The 9,030-nt window shown below is 48.7% G+C and overlaps 1 protein-coding gene across 4 annotated transcripts in view; it reads left to right on the top strand.

Moving 5' to 3' along the window:
• Positions 1-6,186: 6,186 nt before the first annotated feature.
• Positions 6,187-9,030, top strand: part of LOC132473428 (inositol polyphosphate-5-phosphatase A) — a 41,666-nt gene continuing 38,822 nt past the window's right edge. Inside the window, exon 1 of one of the 4 annotated variants that reach the window (XM_060073554.1) lies at positions 6,187-7,711. The gene's annotated coding sequence lies outside the window, so the exon portion shown is untranslated. The remainder of the gene's footprint in view (positions 7,712-9,030) is intronic. The other 3 variants (XM_060073551.1, XM_060073553.1, XM_060073552.1) reach the window with 3 other exon arrangements.

Raw genomic sequence — 9,030 nt, 5'->3', positions numbered from 1 at the left:
CTGGTTGGGAACCATCTTTCTGCCCATTGTCCCCACTCTGACTCCTAGACCCCCAGAAAAGGGCCGAGCAGGGAAAAAGAGGGAGGGGAGGGGCTGAGGGGTGGGGGGGGCGGTGGTCGTGGGGAAGTATCTGTTGGCCAAAATGTCTCTCTCTCTCGGTCCTCTCTGTCTCTCTGTCTCTCACTCTCTCTCTCTCTCTCTCGGCCCCTCTCTGTCTCTCTGTCTCTCACTCTCTCTCTCTCTCTCGGCCCCTCTCTGTCTCTCTGTCTCTCACTCTCTCTCTCTCTCGGCCCCCTCTCTGTCTCTCACTCTCTCTCTTTCTGTCTCTGTTTTCTCTATCTTTCTCAGGTCTCTCTCCTCTGTCTCTGTCTCTGTCTCTGTCTCTGTCTCTGTCTGTCTGGTGTCTCAGTCTCTTTCCCTCTTTTACCCTCCCTCCCTCTCTCTCCTCTCCTCTCCGTCTCCACTCCCTCCCTTCCCTTAGGTCTTTAGCTGTCTCTAGTCTCCTTTCAGAGGGGGAGAGTTGTGAGGAAGTGGCGAACAGCCCTGCCTTGCTACACGGGGGAAAAAGTGAGGGGCCGAGGTGTGTGTGTGTGTGGGGGGGGGGGGGGGGGTGTATGACCGCCAGACCTCAGATGACTGGTTCAGCCCTGGCTCCTTATCTGCCGGCGGCCCGATTTAATACGCCAGCTTAGGGCCCATTGAGAACACATCTGATAAGCCTTTTCCTCTGCGGCCCTTTACAAAATATAATAAACGGCTAAATGGACACGTCCTTTATCACCAAAGCGCCCGCAGTGCTGCAGGAGGAGGTGGAGGTGGTGGAGGGGGCAGTGGCTGAGGGTGGCTTCAGAAGGAACAATGCTGAGAAGCCACCGAAATCGGGCTTGAACAGGATCAGCGGTCCGTGCTGGTGGCTGAGCTCTGCTCCCACGAGAGCAAAGGAAGAAAAACTCCCTCCCTTTTCCCTTCCCTCCTTCCATTCCTCTCCCTCCTTCCATTCCTCTCCCTCCCTCCCTCCCTCCCTCCCTCTCTCATTCCCTCCTTCCATCCCTCTCCCTCCCTCCCTCCCTCTCTCATTCCCTCCTTCCATCCCTCTCCCTTCCTCTCTCATTCCCTCCTTCCATCCCTCTCCTTCCCTCCCTCCCTCTCTCATTCCCTCCTTCCATCCCTCTCCCTCCCTCCCTCACTCTGTCCTTCCTTCCTTCATTTACTCTCTCCTTTCCTCTGTCCTTACTCTCTCCCTCCCTCCCTCCCTCCCTCCCTCCCTCCCTCTCTCCCTCCATTACAGCTCTTCTTTAGAAGTTCCCTCAGGGCTGCATTGAGCTTGCCAGTATTGAGCCCTGTTAACTCTTGTTTTTTTTTTTCTATTTCCTTCGAGGATGGGGGGGGGGGGGGGGGGCACATTGTTTTGTAATTATGTTAAGCGTTTGGTTGGCATTTAGAGAGCGTGGTAGTGATTCATTTAATTTCTGCTGTTTTTGCTTGGGGGTTGATAACATGGTAGTGTGTGTGATGAATTATTAAGAAGAGTTAAAGTTGTTATTTTTACAAAGTATCTGCAACTTGACGCTTTCCCCGAGTCATGCATCAGGCTCACAAGACGGGTCACCAAAACGTCCAATCGCTCACCAAACTGTGCTGAGAATGTTAGAGCAACACATGATTTAATCCAGAATCTTTAATTGCCGGCCACGATAGCGAGTGATCAACTGCGTTTCCCCCTTCGTTTCCTTCTTCTTTTTTCCCAAGTCCACTATTGTGTGTGGAAGTTTGTTTCTTTTTCCACTCCCCCCACCCCCCCAATTCAAGTGGCTGGTCGGGTTCAGGGGGAACAGTTTTACATTACAACTGTGAAATCCGCGCATAAAGGACGCCTTTGTGCGCCGCCATTATTTTCACACAAATATAGTCCATTGTCACACCGCTGAAGTTAATTTGATCAACATTGGGACATTTTAACCGTTTTGTCCCCTGAAAGGGCCATTTCATGCTTATTTTCGTGGCCATTGAGGGGCAATGATTGGCAGAAAAATAATGTTGGCTTTAACAATCGGGAGCAATTAGTTTCCCATGGGGAGGTAGTGGGGCGCACTGGCCGCCACACAGCCCGGCTTTGTGACGTCGCGGACGGTCATCAGTCAACTGTCAGGCCATTCCTAAGGAGCTGCCTCCCATCTAAATGTTTCCCTTTAGGCTTTTCCCAGAACAACGGGCTGAAAGAGCAGGCAAAGCGGGGAACGCCAATAGACCTGTTCCTGCTGCAGATAACCACGCTGGATAACCAGAGGAAGATCCGCTCTTAAAATCAAGCTGCAGTGGATTTCATTAGAGACTAGAGGAATGTGTGTGTGTGTGTGTGTGTGTGTGTGTGTGTGTGTGTGTGTGTGTGTGTGTGTGTGTGTGTGTGTGTGTGTGTGTGTGTGTGTGTGTGTGTGTGTGTGTGTGTGTGTGTGTGTGTTAACTTTAATTAATTAATTTGACTCATTCATTCAATTCGTTACATAATTTAATATTTTATGCTTACCAATTTTACAAATCTATTCTTCAGTTTATTTACTATTTAATACAATTCTTTGGATATCCGCTTATTTAAAATATATTGGTGTAGGTTCTAGCGTGTGTGTGTGTGCGTCTGTGTGCGTGTGTGCATGCGTCTGTGACTCTTCACCCTGAGAGGTCTAGTGTGAAAGTGGGGTTAATCCTCCCTAGTAACTGTCTCCATCTATCTCCTGCTCCCTCTCACCCCCCCCCCCCCAGGGCCCACCCCCTCCCCAGAGTAAACCTGTTTATTTCACCCCTTCTGAAACCCACCAACCAAAAACCCCTCAGCTCCCCCTAGCCCTGCCCCCATATATAAGATCCCACTCTGCTTACTGCTAACGTGAGACTATCAGTAGACCTGGATGGGAATGCCCACAAACAAGAACACCGCCTTCCATGAAGGGATTTAAATGCAATGAAAATATACCAATGACCAAAGTTTGATCCACCATTGAGGTAGCATAATTTTACACTGAACTCCAGCAGTGATCAACTGTGTTTACCTGTGAACTAGGAGTCCCATGCACCGTCCAGTCTACCTACGTCTCCAAGAGTGACTTGGATTCCTTTTTACTTGCCTGACGGTACAATGCAACACATAGCGCTCTACACAAAAACCACGCAGTGCTGTTTTTCTGATCAGATCCGAGTCTTTAGTGACACCTGGTAAAGACCAGCATACCCTCCACCCCTGCTGGACACTTTTAACCACCGACCCTCTGGCTTTAGTCGGCTTAACCTTTCCGTGACCGCGCCAGTGCAACCCCAACCCCCTCCCCCTCAGCCACCCACCCCTATACCACACTGCCACTCCCCCCTACACCCCTAAACCCTGTCTCCCCATCTCCAGGACAGGGTGCGAGAACATCCAGGGTGGTGTGGTTAGGTAAGTCGGGTGGCGTTGTTGAGGATGGGTGGGTTTACAGGGGGGGGGGGGGGGGGGGGGGGGGCTGTTTGGCGGCGTGTCAGAGGTCCTGACAGGGGCCACCCCTGCCTCCATTCACTCAGTTGTCACCCCAGCACATTCTTCCCAATGTTAACATTTACCCGCCCCCTCTCCCCCCCCATCCCCACCCAGAATTCCCGACATTCACCCACAATAGGTTAGCTCCGGTCGTCAGCGGCATTGTGCTGCGAGTCAAACCCCGGGCCGTGCCGATGTTGACTCGTTATGGTATGTCACCTTGTCACTCTCCGGCGGGATTCTCGGGACCTGCCATTAGCATCCTGCTAATCCGGTGATCACTGTCTATTACGCCTGGGCCCGGCCGCCAATCACCCACCGTAATCCCGACGCTCCGAGGCGGGATTAACATTGGAACGGGCTTTTTGGGTTACGGTTGCGATTTCAAGTGTTTTAGGTTTTGTTATCGATAAAAACGTTTGCTCCCCAAGAGTCCTCGTTGATGGCTAAATTGCCATGTGTGTGTGTCAACAACCAGAGGAACTCCCGAAAGAATTTCGGATGCGCGTGAGCGAGCGCGGGGGAGACACATTGAGCAAGGGAAGGGAAAAAGGAAGAAAATAAGACCGGTCTTTTTTGGGGTAGTTTCTTTTTGTGCTTGGGCTGTAAAAGCCCTAGGAGCAGAGTTGTTATAAATTAGTGTTTGACCCTGGTCTTTGTGTGTGTCTGCGTGCGTATGTGTGTGTGTGTGTGCGTGTGTGTGTCTCCAATACCGCAGTGAGAACCACTCTTGTAAAGGGCCCGTTTCAGGGGGTGTTACTGCACGGTGGATTGTGCGGGGAGAGGAGGAGGCGGAGTGGGGACTGAAGCATGTTTATAGACTGTGTAAAGGAGTGCATCTTTGTGGGAGAATGTCATTGACACTGTTACAGTTTGCCTGAATGAACTGTGATGACGCCGCTAATGGGGTGGCCCCCAACGAAGACACCGGGCCCCTCCTCGTTTTTTTTTCACGGCTTCGGACCCCCCACCTTCAAGCCTATTCACGGCCAGGCCGCTGGAGCTAATGTGTGCGATTCTTCGGCTCCCTTTCTCCCTCCCTCCCTCCCTCCCTCCCTCCCTCCCTCCCTCCAGCACCCAGCACTAGAGAAAGCCACAAAAGGCCGAGCAAAAGTCAGCTCTCACACGGCCGGGTCACCACGAGTGCTTTAGGAAACGGATCGTGTAAACAGAGCGTTACCTTCTGACCTGACCGCTGGTACCTTGGGCAGGCAGACAAAACAGCCCCGCCGCGGCTGTTAGACACGGCTGTTAGCTCAGATAAAGCTGTGTGTACTAGTGGGGCTGGAGAGGGGGAAGGAAGAGAAGCAGACCCACAGAAAGAAGGGGAAAAACATTGTTGGCATTAGCTACACTTTGCTTCACTTCCCTTCCCTTTACTTGATTTTATTAGACTTTTTTACATTTTTATCATTTTTCTTTATAGAAAATATCAACTTTTATTTTATTCGGAATGATCTTTATGTCCCTATTTGCTGTAATGACAGTATGTAATATGTAGACACTTCCCCAGGGAATTCAATGACCTTTCCACAACCGCCATCCATATTGGAGCCACCGGGGCCACTACCTACCTTGCACCCACACCCCGCGATGACCCACTTGACCACGTTACTCAAGTGAAGAAAAAGATGCCTTCTTCTTTCTTTCGTTTCTTTCAAGAAATCGCTCAAGCGTCTCTTTTCTTTTTTCATTCTCTCAGCAAAAGAAACAAATGAGCAGTAATTAACAGCACATTAGTGAGAAGTAATACATAAGTTCCCACGCCTCGGACGCCCCGCGCTGACGTGCCTATACGACCGAGGGGGTTTATGGCCCCTCAAGGGGGACAACAGGATCCACTGGCCTCCACCCTGGCCTGAATGGAGCGCTCACTCTCTTAACACCGCCGTGGAAGGTCGTTAATGACCTCATCACCATCATGGCACCCAGTGTATTAGTGGGCCAATGGACGGGACCAACACACACACACACACACACACGCATACAAATGCACGCTGAAATGTATACAGACACACGCATGCACGGAAACACACACACGCACTAACTTCAGGGGATCAAACTTTTCCTAACTTTTCCTTGGAAAATAAAGTAGTATCTCTTTATTTATTACCCCTGTCGAGGCTATTCGGAAATGTTCAATTGGTACATTTTCAAAGGCAATATATTTAAGCAATAATTTGGAAGGGAGCCCAAACTGGAATTTCATTGCCCGATATTCGCTGAGAGGGAAAGCAGTCAGTCTGTTAAAGAGTGATCATTTTGTCAGCCAAGGGCGTGAGTTTCCAACTTTAATTTGTTCAATCGCTATGCAGTGTGGAGGATCCACTTTAAAAAACAAACGTCTCTCATTTGAAATGAGACAGTGAATGGGAATGAGTTATTCTGAGAAGTGGTACTCAGGCATGTAAATACCCCCAGGTACACCCTTGAAAAACAGCCAACCGACATGCTGCACGGGGAGCCTATTATTTAATTGAGTCCCAGGCTTGTTCGCCTGTCCATACATATGCAGCGATGTTCAGCCAAGGGCCCGTTTTGCCGAGGACCTAATGGATGACAACATGATCTAGTTTCTATTTAATATAATTGCTCTATGTTCTCAGCCTTTTAGTTCAATCATCTCTGCTGCTCCACCCTCATTCCTCCCCCAACACACACACACACACACACACGCACACGCACACACACACAGGCTAGGTTTTACGACAACTGGCTGGAAAAGAAGGGACCTACCAGAGAGAGAGAAAGGGGGGAGAAGATGACTCCTCTCTTTACGGCCCCATAAATATATTGTTATCTGGGCCCGGAGAGTCCATGGGCAGATTTATCCCCGCGATTAACAGAGTCGGCGTGCCAGGCATCCCCAATTATTAATTACCCCCAGGCTGTGCTACTGTCTCACCTTAATTTCTTATCCGTGGCTCGGTAGAGGAGCCACTTTGAAGCCAGTGATGAGGCATCAGAGTTAATTATATGTCGCTTAGGTGGCGTTTTATTTTTTCCTTTTTTCTTCCTTCCGTATTTCTAACACGATGGGATGCAGTGATTCACCAAGACCCAAGGTCTGGAAGCAGTCCATGACGAAGGGGATCTGGACTCCATGAATCCTCCAAGCTCTACCCAACTCCGAGCGCTCTGAATAAAAAAGACCATTATCTGAGTGCTACATTAAAAAAACATTGGACAACCGAGAAATAGAAGACTAAGATGAACCGCTTGAAGACACGCCAGTATTGCAGGGTTGAGGCCGGGTCATTGGAGCTCAGGTGCAGCTGGACAGTGGCTTATTAATGTCCTGTGTACTTTGGTTTGAAAAGCCTGGGAGTCCGAGGATTTGTTTGATATTAAGTTTTCCTTCTCTTCTCCACATGCAGGGCTTAGAGATGCAGCTGTTGTAGGGGTCAGGTGATGTCCTGAAGGATCGTTTGCATCTCCTTATTTTGGGAATCCGGTCGAATCCCTTTTTAGTTTAACCTACTCAGCAATTTCTGCTTCTTGATATTTTCCTGGATTCCCTCCATAATTTTCAGTGAATCATGATATGAATTAAAGGGATCTTTTTTTGCATTAAATTTTTTTATGTGCAGAGGAACTTGTGGTTATTATCCAGTTAAAATTTAATTGAATTTAAACCAGGTTTTTAAAGGTGCTCAGACCAGCATCATGTACTGTAACTCTAAAATGCAAAACAGCTGGCAAATCTCTATAGATCTTGCACCCTTTTGTATTCCCTATATCAATATATGTATGAAACATAAATACCTCAATGAGACTATATTATAGACTCGTATAAATGGTATTAAAAAATCCAGAACACCACTCCAAAGTATTATATGTTGATATTGAATTCTGAGTATAACACACATGTCCTGTCGTTCCGCTAATAGCCAAGCTGATGAGCTTACCTCCACCCACAGTGTTTAGACCAGCAGGTGGTGCTGTGGTCCTCCAAACTAGATGCCCTGAGGCAAGACAAATGTACCTCTGATTGGTTTCAACAGTCTCCTTTGGAGTCAATTGTAATTGTTTATATTCTCATGAGTTCCCCACGCTCCTACCCTGCACACTGTCATTTTACTTTAAATTGTTCTAATAATAGTCTCCTTTTTTTTTTGCAGGATCACAGACCAACGGTTCGAAAAGTTGCCGTATTTTGTCTTTGGGGACTTCAACTTTCGGTTGGACACCAAGCAGGTTATTGAGGTAAGCACTTGTGTGTGTGTGTGTGTGTGTGTGTGTGTGTGTGTGTGTGTGTGTGTGTGAGTGTGTGAGTGTGTGAGAGAGAGATTTTAGTATGCATACATACATTAACTGTTTATTTCAGTACACAAGGAAGGTATAACTGTCAAATACCTTACGATGTCATTGACAAAAGTCTCTGCAGAGCCAGTGCACACTGTGCATTGCCATATCGATATTTTTATTTGTGGGAGTCGTTGATGTGAGGGTATGCACTCAGGTTAGAAACGGCACAGTAAAAGTCGGTTTACTAGTTCAGGGTCCCCTCAGAATTATGGCTCATTATCCACTCCAGTGGGGCTGGCCCAGCTGTGTTTGCCTACCTAGCCTCCAAGTGCATTGTTATGTTATACTGCTATTCACCACTCTTTCTCTCTCCCTTCCTCTCCCTTGCTCCCTCCCTCTTTTGCTCTCCCATCTCCTCCTTCTGCCTCCTCCTCCTGCCTCCTCCTTCCCTTCTCTTGGTGCAAATGAGGCCAGTGAGGGCCAGGGTATTGCAGTCATTCAGCATTCTTAATGAGGAGATGAGGGGAGGGTGAGTGGTGGTGGTGGTTCAGTGGAATAACAAGTCATAAAAGGCCCACCGCAGACAGTGGGGCCTAACGATAAGCCTCTTGTGGGGGAAGAAAACCACTTGTGGGGCAATCGCTGGCTGGCTCTCACAACAACAATAGGTTTGGAGTCAGTGGGCCTGATCAAGGTGTGGGCATTGTTGCATTCAACCAGCGGCCTGTTGAAAAGGAAAAAGTTGGGGAAGGGGTTTAATTTAGTTCAGGTTTTTTCAATGCAGCGGGCTTTGCAGGCAGTGACTCAGGAGCCATTATACGCTGCAGCCTTCGGGAGTTTTGTGTTTTCTGGAGGATATATCTCAGTGTCCTACTCTGGGCCCGCAGGGAGTCAGCCCCGTTCCGTGTCCCAGCTGATGTGAGGGATCGGCACATGTTTCCACTCAAAGCGGCTTCCCTCCTCTCCGCACACACAGTGGATCAATTCAAGGCACCCACACAAAGTTGATGTGGTACATTAGATTCCGGTGCCGTAATTAGGTCGCATTAAAAAAAAAAAAAAAAAACAGGGATCATGTGAAAGATAAAGACGTGGGTGCGGAGAGCGTTCCAGTGGGTCGCTCCCTCGCCACCCGTTGAGCCGCGGCAGCAGATGGCACAAACACTGAGGCCATTGAGAAGCGGCCCGGGCGGAATACAGAAAAACACCCACTAAAAGTTTGGCTCTGTCAGCGGTGCTATCCATTGATGATGTGCCGTTATATATTACACTATCAC

This window comes from Gadus macrocephalus, chromosome 15 (genome assembly GCF_031168955.1).
Source record: "Gadus macrocephalus chromosome 15, ASM3116895v1".
Classification (NCBI taxonomy): Eukaryota; Metazoa; Chordata; class Actinopteri; order Gadiformes; family Gadidae; genus Gadus; species Gadus macrocephalus.
The sequence above is the reverse complement of the archived record's forward strand: the minus strand, read 5'-3'. Positions and strand labels throughout refer to the sequence as shown.